Genomic DNA, 10857 nt, shown 5'->3' on the forward strand with positions numbered 1-10857 from the left:
TATGTGTGTAAGTACAGCAGGTGTAGTATCCACAACAGATTTTGATAACCCAGAAAGAAGTAAGAGCCTCCTTCGCTTGTTAACTCTCCCAGAAGCTGTTAAAGTAAGAAAATATTTATTATTGTAATTGCAGGTCATAAAATAGAAATGCCATAAGTTACAGTAAAATAACAATAAAACAATGAAATAATAAACTAGAATAATAGAAATATTAGATGTCAGAAAGTTACAATAATACAATAAAGACAAGATTTAAGATTTTCTAAGGTGAAATGACAGCAGAGAAAAAATAACAACTTGGTTGCCGACAGTTGGAAGCGCATCTGCAGAGAGAATTCAGTTTTTCAAGATTTAGGAGCCCTTGATCATTAACCATTTCCCCTGGTCTCCTCTTAAATTGCGCTGTAGAGGTCACAATGAATAATGCCCTCCACCTGAGAGTAGGTGAATATTGGGTACTTCAGGGCTCAGAATGGGGGTGGGATGAGAGCGAGCCAGTTTGGGATAGTAGTTAAGGCACCAGGCTAGGAACTGGCAGACTTTGGGTTCTAATGCTTCTTTAGGCATGAAAGCTAATTGGGTGACTTTAGGCCAGTCACCGTCCCTCAGCCCTAAAAAAGAAGGCAATGGCAAACCACTTCTGAAATTTTGTTAAGAAAACTGCAGGGACTTATCCACACAGTTGTCTGGAGTCAAGGTTGACTCAAAGGCACATAATAAATAAATGGGGGAGGCAGCATATGTAAGGGATAGGAGGTTGGGTTGAGTCCAAGTAGATCATTCAACTTGAACCTTGCTCTCAGATGTGTTGTTGTCTAGCTATGTGCTGAATATGTTCCTTTAGGAATGGATAGTTCTGAAGACACTTGAAGGTTTGGGTTTCCTCCCAGGCCATGCCACTGGAAGGGCAGGGAAACCTGGTAGTTTCCAGAATCAAATCTTCCAAATTAGAGGTGTTTCACTGTGGTTTGGACATAACGCTTTATGGGAAGCATGTCTGCTTGGAGGCTGGATCACCCCAACATAGGTTTCTGTTTCAGAGATTTCCAGGAAGTGCTGGACTTCCCACCCACCCTCACCCCCAACGGCATGGTCTGGAAGGAAGCAAAAAGTTCTAGGGCTCTCTAGTTCATTCTTGAGTGACAGCTTCTGCGTATCACTAAGGTTGTGAAGAAAAAGTGAAAAGGCTAGGTGTGTGGCTTTGTCCTTCTTCAGAGCTGCAAACATAAATTGAAAGTATGGATATACAGCAAATCAGCATACTAAGCTATAGTACAATTTACTTGCAGGGACAAATCGTGTTAGGTTGTTAACCCAACTGTTGTTTGTAAACCCAGATTTAGGATTTAGCATATTGTCTAAATCCAGCCATGGAATAGATCCACTTATCAGGATAGGCCTGAATGTTTGCTCAGAGACCTTAAATATCTATGAGCATTATGATCAAGAGACATACCTATCTCAAAATATTGTATTGGATTAATGAGGGCATTACAAGTCCTTTTTGTTAAATATATAGGAGCATCTTACATGTGCATCTTACATATGCAACATATTGTATATTTTCTTAAGAACTGGTACCCCAAAAGTCCTATTGTATCTGGACAACATGAGCCGGATGGAGTTCTAACCTCTTTTGAACTTAGAACTACGGTTGGGCTCTTTCTGAAAAAGTTACAAATCTCTTCTCTTCCACTGAAATTGGAGCATTCAGATTCAATTGTGTGTCATTTGAAGTCAGTCTCCTTGTGCGCCCCTTAATATTTATTTTGAATATGCTTACTGAAGAGTGTTTCTCCACCTTTTTCAATCCAACACAGTGGATTGAAAATGGAGATATTTCTTTTACTGCCCTTCTTCTCTATGTAATTTTATGGCATGGTTTATTTCACCAACTCTAGATCTATAAACAGGAAGGTCAGCAAGAACAATTCCGTGGCAAATCAAGAAAAAAAGACCATATAGACATATTTTAAGGCTTGTAGGATGTGGCTTAATGGGCAGTTATACAATGTTTTAAAATTTGAGTGTATATGGAGAATTCAAAAACATTAAACAATAATGTAGACAGAAATCTCATGGCACATTAGAAACAAGTTCATGGTACATTTGGTTGAGAACCACTGATATATAAGATTGCCAAAAATGTCAATTAATCTCTGGACAATCAATTTAGAGCAATCTCTAGTAATTAAATTTGCCCTGGATCAGACCCCTTCCCCAATCTCTTAAAATCAAGGAACATAAAAAGGTATCTTAGGTTTATGGTGACATGCACGCTCATGTTGTCCAGGAACAAATTCATTAAGGGGATATTTTACAAATATTATGCAAAAATCAGCCAGCCCTTGGTGACTGATGCCAGTATTCCATGTCATTTCCCTCCAATTTTTATTTTAAAAATGGTAAACTCCTAGGCAGGGACTTTGCTTGGTACCAAGCCGAGCAATTTTGTACGATTTTTGTTCTGCGCTGGCAATACTACCTTCTTCAAAAAGGAATTATTTTCAACTTGTCATGCTCAATTTATTTTTAATTTGACTCGTTCCAATTTGATTAGTTCCCCGGACTACCTGCCTGAATAGAAAGACAAGATAGAAATCGAATGCGAAATAATAAAAATACCGATGTTTAACGACGGGGAGATTTTTTTTTTTTACTGCCCTTCTTCTCTATGTCATTTTATCATGGCACGGTTTATTTTAACCACCTCCAGATCCATAAGCGGGAAGGTCAGCGAGAGGCAGCAACTCAACTGGTGAAGCAACAAGACTTCCAAACTTGGGAAGCGCGGAATTCGCGCAGGCGCTCTTGTGGGAAAAGGGAAAAGTCGGTAGCTCGTTCCCATCGGGGTGGGGGTGGGTACAAGTGCGTGGCGAGTGGAACTTCCGTGCAGTGGAACCTGCTGCAAGATGATCTTGCAAAACTGATCAAGGAGAGGGAGATCCCCCCCTAGAAATAAGGAGATCTTTTCTGACCGTGAGAACCAACCAACCAAACGGAACAGTTCTCGCCTTCCGAAGTTATGGGAGCTTCATCCTTGGAAGCTTTCAAGAAAACACTGGACTGCCATTTGTCAGAAATGGGGTAGGTAGGCAGGTAGGATCTCCTGCTCGGGAGGGAGGAGAGAAGGTTGGACTAGATGACCTTACCAGGTCCCTTTCAACGCTGTTCTTCTGTTCTCCCCTCCCTGGAGTTTTTTCAAACCTTCCAGCAAGCTCCCCTCCCATAAAAAAAGGAAACCCACAGCTCCTTGGCTTTCTTTAAAAAAAAAGAGGGAGGGGGCAAGAGAAGAACCTGCTGCGCGCCAGGTAGCCGCTCGCGCCAGCCAGCCCGGCCAGAAGAAGCTGGGCGCTTAGGAAGCCGGGGGGGGGAGGAGGAGGAGGAGGAGGAGGAGGAGGCAAGCCTTAAAGACGCCGAGCAACTCTTTTCTGCGCAGGCGTGGGGCTCGCTCGCTCACCCCCTCTGAGCCCAGGTGGAGCGCTTTGGCCGGGACTCGAGTTAAAAGTAGTAGCTGCTACTGCTGCCGTCGCTCGGCCTTCCAATCCCCTCCCCCGCCGGCTCCGTTCCCTTCGTCAAGCCTCCCCTACCCATCTCTCGGCGGTTCATGGCTCTCCTGGGGAGAATCGACTGGCAGGTAGGTAGGGTGGCTTTTCCCCTGGAGAAGGAGAAGAAGGGAGGAGGAGAGCGCGGGGCCGGAATGGGTGGAAGGGGGGGGACGGACGATGGTGGGGACCCCCGCTTGCCCAACTCTCCTCTGCCAAGCTCCGGGGAAGGCTAAGCGGTTTGGGCGAGCTTCTGCTTCCGAAGAGAGGCGAGTCTTTTTTTCCGCAACTTCTCCTCCGGAGCCTGGCGAACACGTGGCGGAACGTCGAGGGGGCTGGAGTTGGGATTCCCCCGCCAGGTGCTGGGTAGGGAATCCCGCACCGTCTCGGCAGGGGACGACGGGGGCTCTGCCGATGCCCCTGTGCGGTCTCGACGGAGAGGGGATGGGGGGAAATCCTTTCGACCGCTGATGGTTGGACAAGGCGGTCCCGGTGGCTCCCCTGCCGCGGCACACTTTACTCCTAAGAGTAACTTAAGTTACCCCTAAGAGTAACTTAAGTTTACCCCTGAGTAACTTAAGTTACTCCTAAGAGTAACCATAAGAGTAAATTACCCCTAAGAATAACAAGTTAGCCCTAAGTAACAAGTTACTCCTAAGCGTAACATAACTCCGGTGAACTCCTGAACGGAGGCTTCCTCTGCCTAAAGTGCGAGAGCCCGCACTTGCTTCCAACTCTCTACAGCAAAGAGAAACGGGTGATATTCCAAAGCCTTGTCAGTCCCTCAAGGTAGACCCAAGGCAAAACACCAAACCCACCCCCTAAATATTGGAACTTAAGATTTCATACGGGGGTTGCATTAACAGGAGCATGGAGGGATCCAAGCCCACCTGAGAGCTTGGTGGGCTGTGGAAGGGGTGATGGTGGTTTGCAAACTCCAACCGCAGTCCAGCTCACTGCTGAAATCTTGGCGAAGGGAGGCCAAGAGCTTTGACTTTGCGCCCGCTCAGTTTTCCGGAGTAACTTGGTTTCCGCTGAACTCAGCTCTTCCGTGGGGCTGACAGCTCCGGATCGCCCTAAAAAAAGCCAGGGGGGTTCTCTGGTTGCAAATAAAAGGCGATCCAGGCTGGGCGGGTCTCACGTTTTTGAAGCAGGGCAAGAACTTTAGTCTCCCTTTCCTCTTTCTATCATGGCGCACTTCTAGGCAATTTACGCATTTAATCATATTTAAACAAGAAAGCTAGTGCGGTTTTTTGTCCCCTTTTAAACTGACTGCGTTACTACCACAGGTAATGTTGGGGGAGACTCGTTTTCCATTTTGGGAGGATGGGGGAGTAATTTAGCTTGTTGTTGGGTGAACTGCTCTTGTTTGGTATGGAAACGGATTGTGCAAACTCAACCAACGGTACTGTAAAACATGTATCAACTTAGCCAGGGTTTTTATTGGCTATTATTATTTTTTTGTAATCATTTGTTTTCCAACGCCTTTGCTGTTCTCCAACAAGTACCTCAATTTGAAAATATGAGTTATTTTAGGTAAGGGAAAAAGATGTTATTCTCAGGATATATTTATCCATGGATTGGTTGCAGCAGAACTCAAGTTTCTTGGATTTGCAAGAAACCCTCACCCTAAAATAGGTAGGCTAAAAGTTGGCTCATTTGTGGTTGAGTTCTCCTGAAAGTTGTTGAGGCCCCTGAGGTCAAAATGGGCAGGGGAATTTTCTATCTTGTCTATCTTCCACTCTGTTTTTTGAAGAACAACTCAACATTCACCAGCTGACAGGAGTGGCTGGAACATCCTTGGCCAGAAATAAAGGAAGCATGTTTTCCCCCCTCCTCTTTCTTATGTCATTCTGTTCAATCTGGGTTTTGGTGAGGAATCCCATTGAAAGAAACATTCCACCCTTTAGAATTAAAGTGGATGAAAGTAGCCCTGGGTTGTTTCTGAACCATTGAACCACAAGGATCAACTTTCAGCAGTGGTTGAGGGTTAGAGAAATTTGCATGAGGAAGCCCCCCCCCCCAGTAAGTAGCGATCTCTTGGTTCATGTTTTCTTTGCGCCTTTCAGGATGGCTGGGAGGTGATGGAACTTGTGATTCCGGACCTCTGCAGAGCCCAGGGATACGCAGAAAAGATTGCTCCTAGCCTTCATGAAAAACTGGAGATTTAACGTGCCCCCCCACCTCTACCTGTTTGCAAATGAAGTACAATTCTCTTAGTTAAAGATTGCTAATTTTAGCTTAAACTTTAGCTTAAAGTTAGCAACCTGCGCAGTACAGTTTACTGTTTCTCTTAACCATTCTCTAATTTTTGCTCTTTTACAGAGCAAAAATAAGAACAAAAAACATACTTATTTTTTTTCCTCCCACTTCTGTGGCATATTGTCAAGCATTCACTTCACTCATTTTTCAATATGTTCAGGGTTTGATAATTGTACAGTGTTTTTCTTGTGACTGGCAAACTCATTACTGACCTGGTTAATGCCAATATACCGTAGTTCATCAATTTTAGTTTATCACACAGTTAATCCAGCCAGGATGGTGGTTTGTAAAGTAGGGTTAATGGCTCAAGACCATTATCATGTGTCCCAGAAACAAGTGTGTTGGCACAAATCTCTGCCTAAAACAGATCTACCCTGCATTGATACCTCATTGTAACTATGACATTATCAAAAATTGAAGTTTTAAAACAGGTCAGACTTTTTGCAGTGTGAAGGCATTTGACTTCTATATAAGTGTCTGATTTCTACAAGATATCTACAGGAAAGGCTTCAATCCAATAAAAAGTTTGTTCTGGGGGCAATTGAAGTTTTCCAACTTTTCCCCCCACCCCTTTGCCTGCAGTGTTTTGCATGGCTGGTGCTATCTCAAATGCTTAAGCAGATACTTTAAGAGTCAATGCGTTAAGCCTGAGAATGACACCATTGTACGGTGTATAGGCGATTATCTGTAAAGGCAGACAAATCTTTTACACTACTCTCTTTTTTATCTCAAATGCTATTGCTTAACTAGTTCCTAAACATGAATAGAAGGTTGGGCTCATTCCATCAATCAATTGGCCGGGTATTTTTAGAATAAGTCAAAGGAGCAAAGGAAGATATAAGCTAAGGAAAATGGTTGCTTGAAGTGGGATGGGTCAAGATTTGAACATCCATTGGTCCAAAGTTAATACCACTGGAAGTTGTATGTTTGCAGAATATGCTTCAGGTATTAATATTCTCTGTAAATCTATGAAAATGTTTTCCCTCCCAGATTTTCATTGGTTGCATTTCCTCTTGATGTAGTCACACAGCCTGTGTAAGTGGTATCTGAATCAATCCATTTTGTGTGTGTTTTCAGAATACACCATACTTAAGAGAAACTGATTTTTGTGTGTGCTTATAATAGTCCTAAATCACTCGTTCTTTATGACATTTCATCCTGTCATATTGTACAAACCCAAGGCTGTGGTTAGCTTTTACTTCGCTTTTTACTTACAAATCCAGAAAATGTATACATTGTGGCTCTTTTTAATAAGGGGTACATTTGTCCTACAAAAAAAACAGGTTGATTCCCCAAAAGTTTGAATTTGATCCTCAATGGAATGTATTATATACTATAGGGCTTTGCACGTTCATATCAAATATCTTTGCTCAGCCTTATGGCCAAAGTAATTTTATTTACTCCAATAGACCGATCAGATCCCACAGATTAGGCCTCCTCCGAATTCCATCCGCCGGCCAATGCCGACTGGGGACTACCCGGAGGAGGGCCTTCTCTGTGGCTGCTCCAACCCTCTGGAATCTCCCGTGGAGATTCGAACCCTCACCACCCTCCAGGCCTTCTGCAAAGCCCTTAAAACCTGGCTGTTCCGACAGGCCTGGGGCTAAAGAGTTTTTGCCTCCCTTCTCGAATGGTATGGTTGTTGTGTGTTTTTAAATTTTGTATTATCCCCGTCTGTACCTCCTTCCCTGATTGAATTGTGAGCCGCTCTGAGTCCCCTTCGGGAAAAGGGCGGCATATAAATGTAATCAATCAATCAATCAATCAATTTATTAAATGTATATGTTGCCCATCTCACTGTTGAAGCAATTCTGAATCCAAAGACAGGTTGTGCAATTGCAATGTTTACTTGGGAGTAAGCATCATTGAGCTGTGTTTATTTTTAAACCAACATGGCTTGTAGGCTTCCAAACTTCTACACCTCTTCTTAGGGACACGGGGATACTCAACAGGTAGGATTTCCTTCATAGTAAATGTGTGTAGCATAGGCCCTCAAATTCTAATCACTGTTTCCAATTTTGGAAACTGCCTTGATTTTAACTAATTTCATATTGATAAACCAAAGAGCACCAGGGTATTAAATGTTGATCTTAACCCTATTTATGTGGACAATATTCCCCGTTGGCCCATAAGCATTGTTATTTTCTGCCCATAAATCCTTTTAAATCCTTTTTTCAACAACCAAGCAATATTGATAGTTTCTTCAGAGCAGTTCATAAAAGAAGGGATAGACCCACAGAAGCCAAGGGAAGAGCTGTTTGCTTTTCAGTAAGTAGATTTGCCACCTCAAATTTCTTAGGAAATAAATGGAATTTATTTAAAATGCCCCCCCCCCCAAGGTTCATCATATTTCACCAGTCTCAGGAATTGCATGCTAATGATTTTTTTTAAATAAGGCTTGCAAGAAAACTTTTAAGGAAAGCCTGAGCACTGGCTATATAGGTCTGTTTTATATTTCAGTAAGATGGCGGACTTTCTGACCCTTGGGAAAATCTTTTAAAAAATGGCAGCTCAGAGTTTTCTCAGAGGTCAGCCATTCTGCCAGAATAATTAAATCAGTTCTACAGCAAGTGGCTCTTTTTCTTCTTCTTTTCTTTTCAAATAGCAGTTGGGAAAATAATGTTTTTTCTCCTATTGAGAAATGTTAAGGTGAGCTGTCTCTTTTTCTTATTGAGATGCCCCGTCTTAATGACGCCAAGTGCTTGCAAGGGGAGGGTGAATCTCCCCCCCCTTTGGTAAATGCAGATTCTTTTGCTCCACCAGGGCCTCAGCCAGTGCTATGAATCAGCACCTGCATGCCAGATTGAGAGATAACAGGGCTGGGTTTAATTGCTGGCTGATTAGTTGGTCCCTCCTCCCCCCCCCCTTTTTAAAAAAAACCTGGTCAGTTGCATCTTCTCTCAGCTTTTCACCTGGGTCATTTTGAAAGTGGGACGGAGTGGGTACTTTTCAACTTTCCGGCGCTCCAATCTTATCTTCCACTGCTTCGGGAAGAAGCAATATTTTTTGACTGGGTGACATGTTTAATAAACAGGGGAAGCAGAGTGACACCATCAATATTAGTGAAACTGGTTTGGAGTTCCTGCAAAGAGATTCCCCAGAAAGAGAGCTGGGGAAAAAATGTTTGAAGCCACTAGGCAACCATGTAGGATTGTGATGAGGTTTCCTAAGTGTGGTACACAGTGGGCAGTTTCACACATCATGTTCAATCCCTAATTCTGGTTTAGCCAAAGGCCATTCTCAGCATTGTCATAAGATGCTACACCTGAAGGAATGAACCAAGTGATGGCTTGTGCATTATATGGCTTGGCTGCTCGCAGCTAAACCATCAATTAGCCCTGATTTTAGCTTAGTATCTTTGAAGAGCCCTGCCAAAGTTTTGGTTATCTTGGGTGGTTTAATAAACCATGGTTTAAGTTAACCATGGATTCATAGAACATAAATCATAATTCAAGAATGGCTCTTAATGGGACATTTCTCTCCTTGAAGCTTAAAAAATGAAGATAGAGAAACATTAAAATGTTTAATGCCCTAATCCTGTGCAGTTCCATTCTAAGTTATGTTTCATGAAGTTTACTCAGAGAAAATAAGCTACAGAATGGACATCTAAGAAGGATTCTGGCATGAATCATTTCCAACCAATTTTATTAAAACACATAAGCTTTCACATATAAAATTTGTTAGACACTACCAGATTCTTCCTGGTTTTAGCACCAAATCTGTAAAGGGGGTTGGCGACTTGTATAGAATTGCTTTTAAAATACAAGGAAATCCTTTTACATGTTGCCTAGCAATAGTTTGAACCAGGCAAAATTTAACAATCTCTGTATGTAATTTCAATCTCATACATTCAAAGTGGAAGCAATCCTGATCCTTCATATTCCCCCTAAAGTCAGGTATAATAAAACTAACTTCCTCAACTCTCCATATGCCTTCCAAGCATGGTGAGAAGTTAGTAACTTTATCTGGAACTCAGCCCGCAAAGCTTGCAACATTTAGGAGGACAAATCTAATACAAAGTGCACTCCTTTTTCCTCTCTTACCAAAAGGAAATCTGTATGTATATGTGTGCTGATAAATCTTTCAATGGAAAGTGGTTGGTTTTTTTTTTAAAAAAAAATTCCCCAGCACCGAGAAACTACTTTCTTAATCTGTTTCCATTGATTTCAGTGCAACTCTCTTCCAAATAAATCTACTTTGCACTGCACACAGGGAAGTTTGTATGTTTTTTTTTATAAAAAAGACAAATAAATGCAAACAGAACTTGTGTAACCAACCTACCTGTCGGTCCTCCCTGCATTTTATGGCTCCAGGATTTCGTTGAAAGCTTCTACAGGTCAAAAGGATGGACTCTCCCCTCCTATTTTTACAGATGGCAAAACTGGGTCAGGAAAGTGCCTTGCCTCACTGTTTAGATAGACAGACAGACCGAGACAGACAGACAGACAGACAGACAGACAGACAGACAGACAACCACCTCCTTTGTAGGTTGGGAAGATCAACTACATCTGGACTTGGGTGCCTCCACAGGCAAGCTGAACAGGCAGAATTGGTTTTTGTAAATCTCAGCACCCTCTTCCCTATGGATGGGAATATTCCCGGTGGTGGACCTGAAATGAGGATCGGGTGATGGTGGTGGTGGTGGCGGCGGCGGCAGATTTTTTCTTCCTTTTTGGGGGACTAAGGGAGGATCTCACTCAGTAACCAAGATCCTAAAGCTAGAGCAACTTAGCCAAGGCTTTCTTTGACTGATTGCAACTCTTGCCATTCCATCAATGGTCGGAGAGTTTTAGCCAGGTTGGCAAGGAAGGCGAGACCCATGTCGAGAGATAAGCGGCATTTTCAGCTACGCATTTATTCCCAATAAATGAGTGAGGCGGATTCTGCGACGGTAACAAATAACATATCATACTGTAAAAACCAAGGCAGGCTTTCCCCCACCGAACTGCTTTTTCCTTCGCCGCTCGCTCGGAAGGCGGCGTGGGCGTAAAAAAAGGAAGCTTTAGAATCGCTTGCCAGCCACCTCGAAGGCTTTATATTATTGTGATGC

Source organism: Thamnophis sirtalis, unplaced genomic scaffold (assembly GCF_051295495.1).
Source record: "Thamnophis sirtalis isolate CommonGarterSnake01/CBP01778 unplaced genomic scaffold, rThaSir2_p1.2 scaffold_7, whole genome shotgun sequence".
Classification (NCBI taxonomy): Eukaryota; Metazoa; Chordata; class Lepidosauria; order Squamata; family Natricidae; genus Thamnophis; species Thamnophis sirtalis.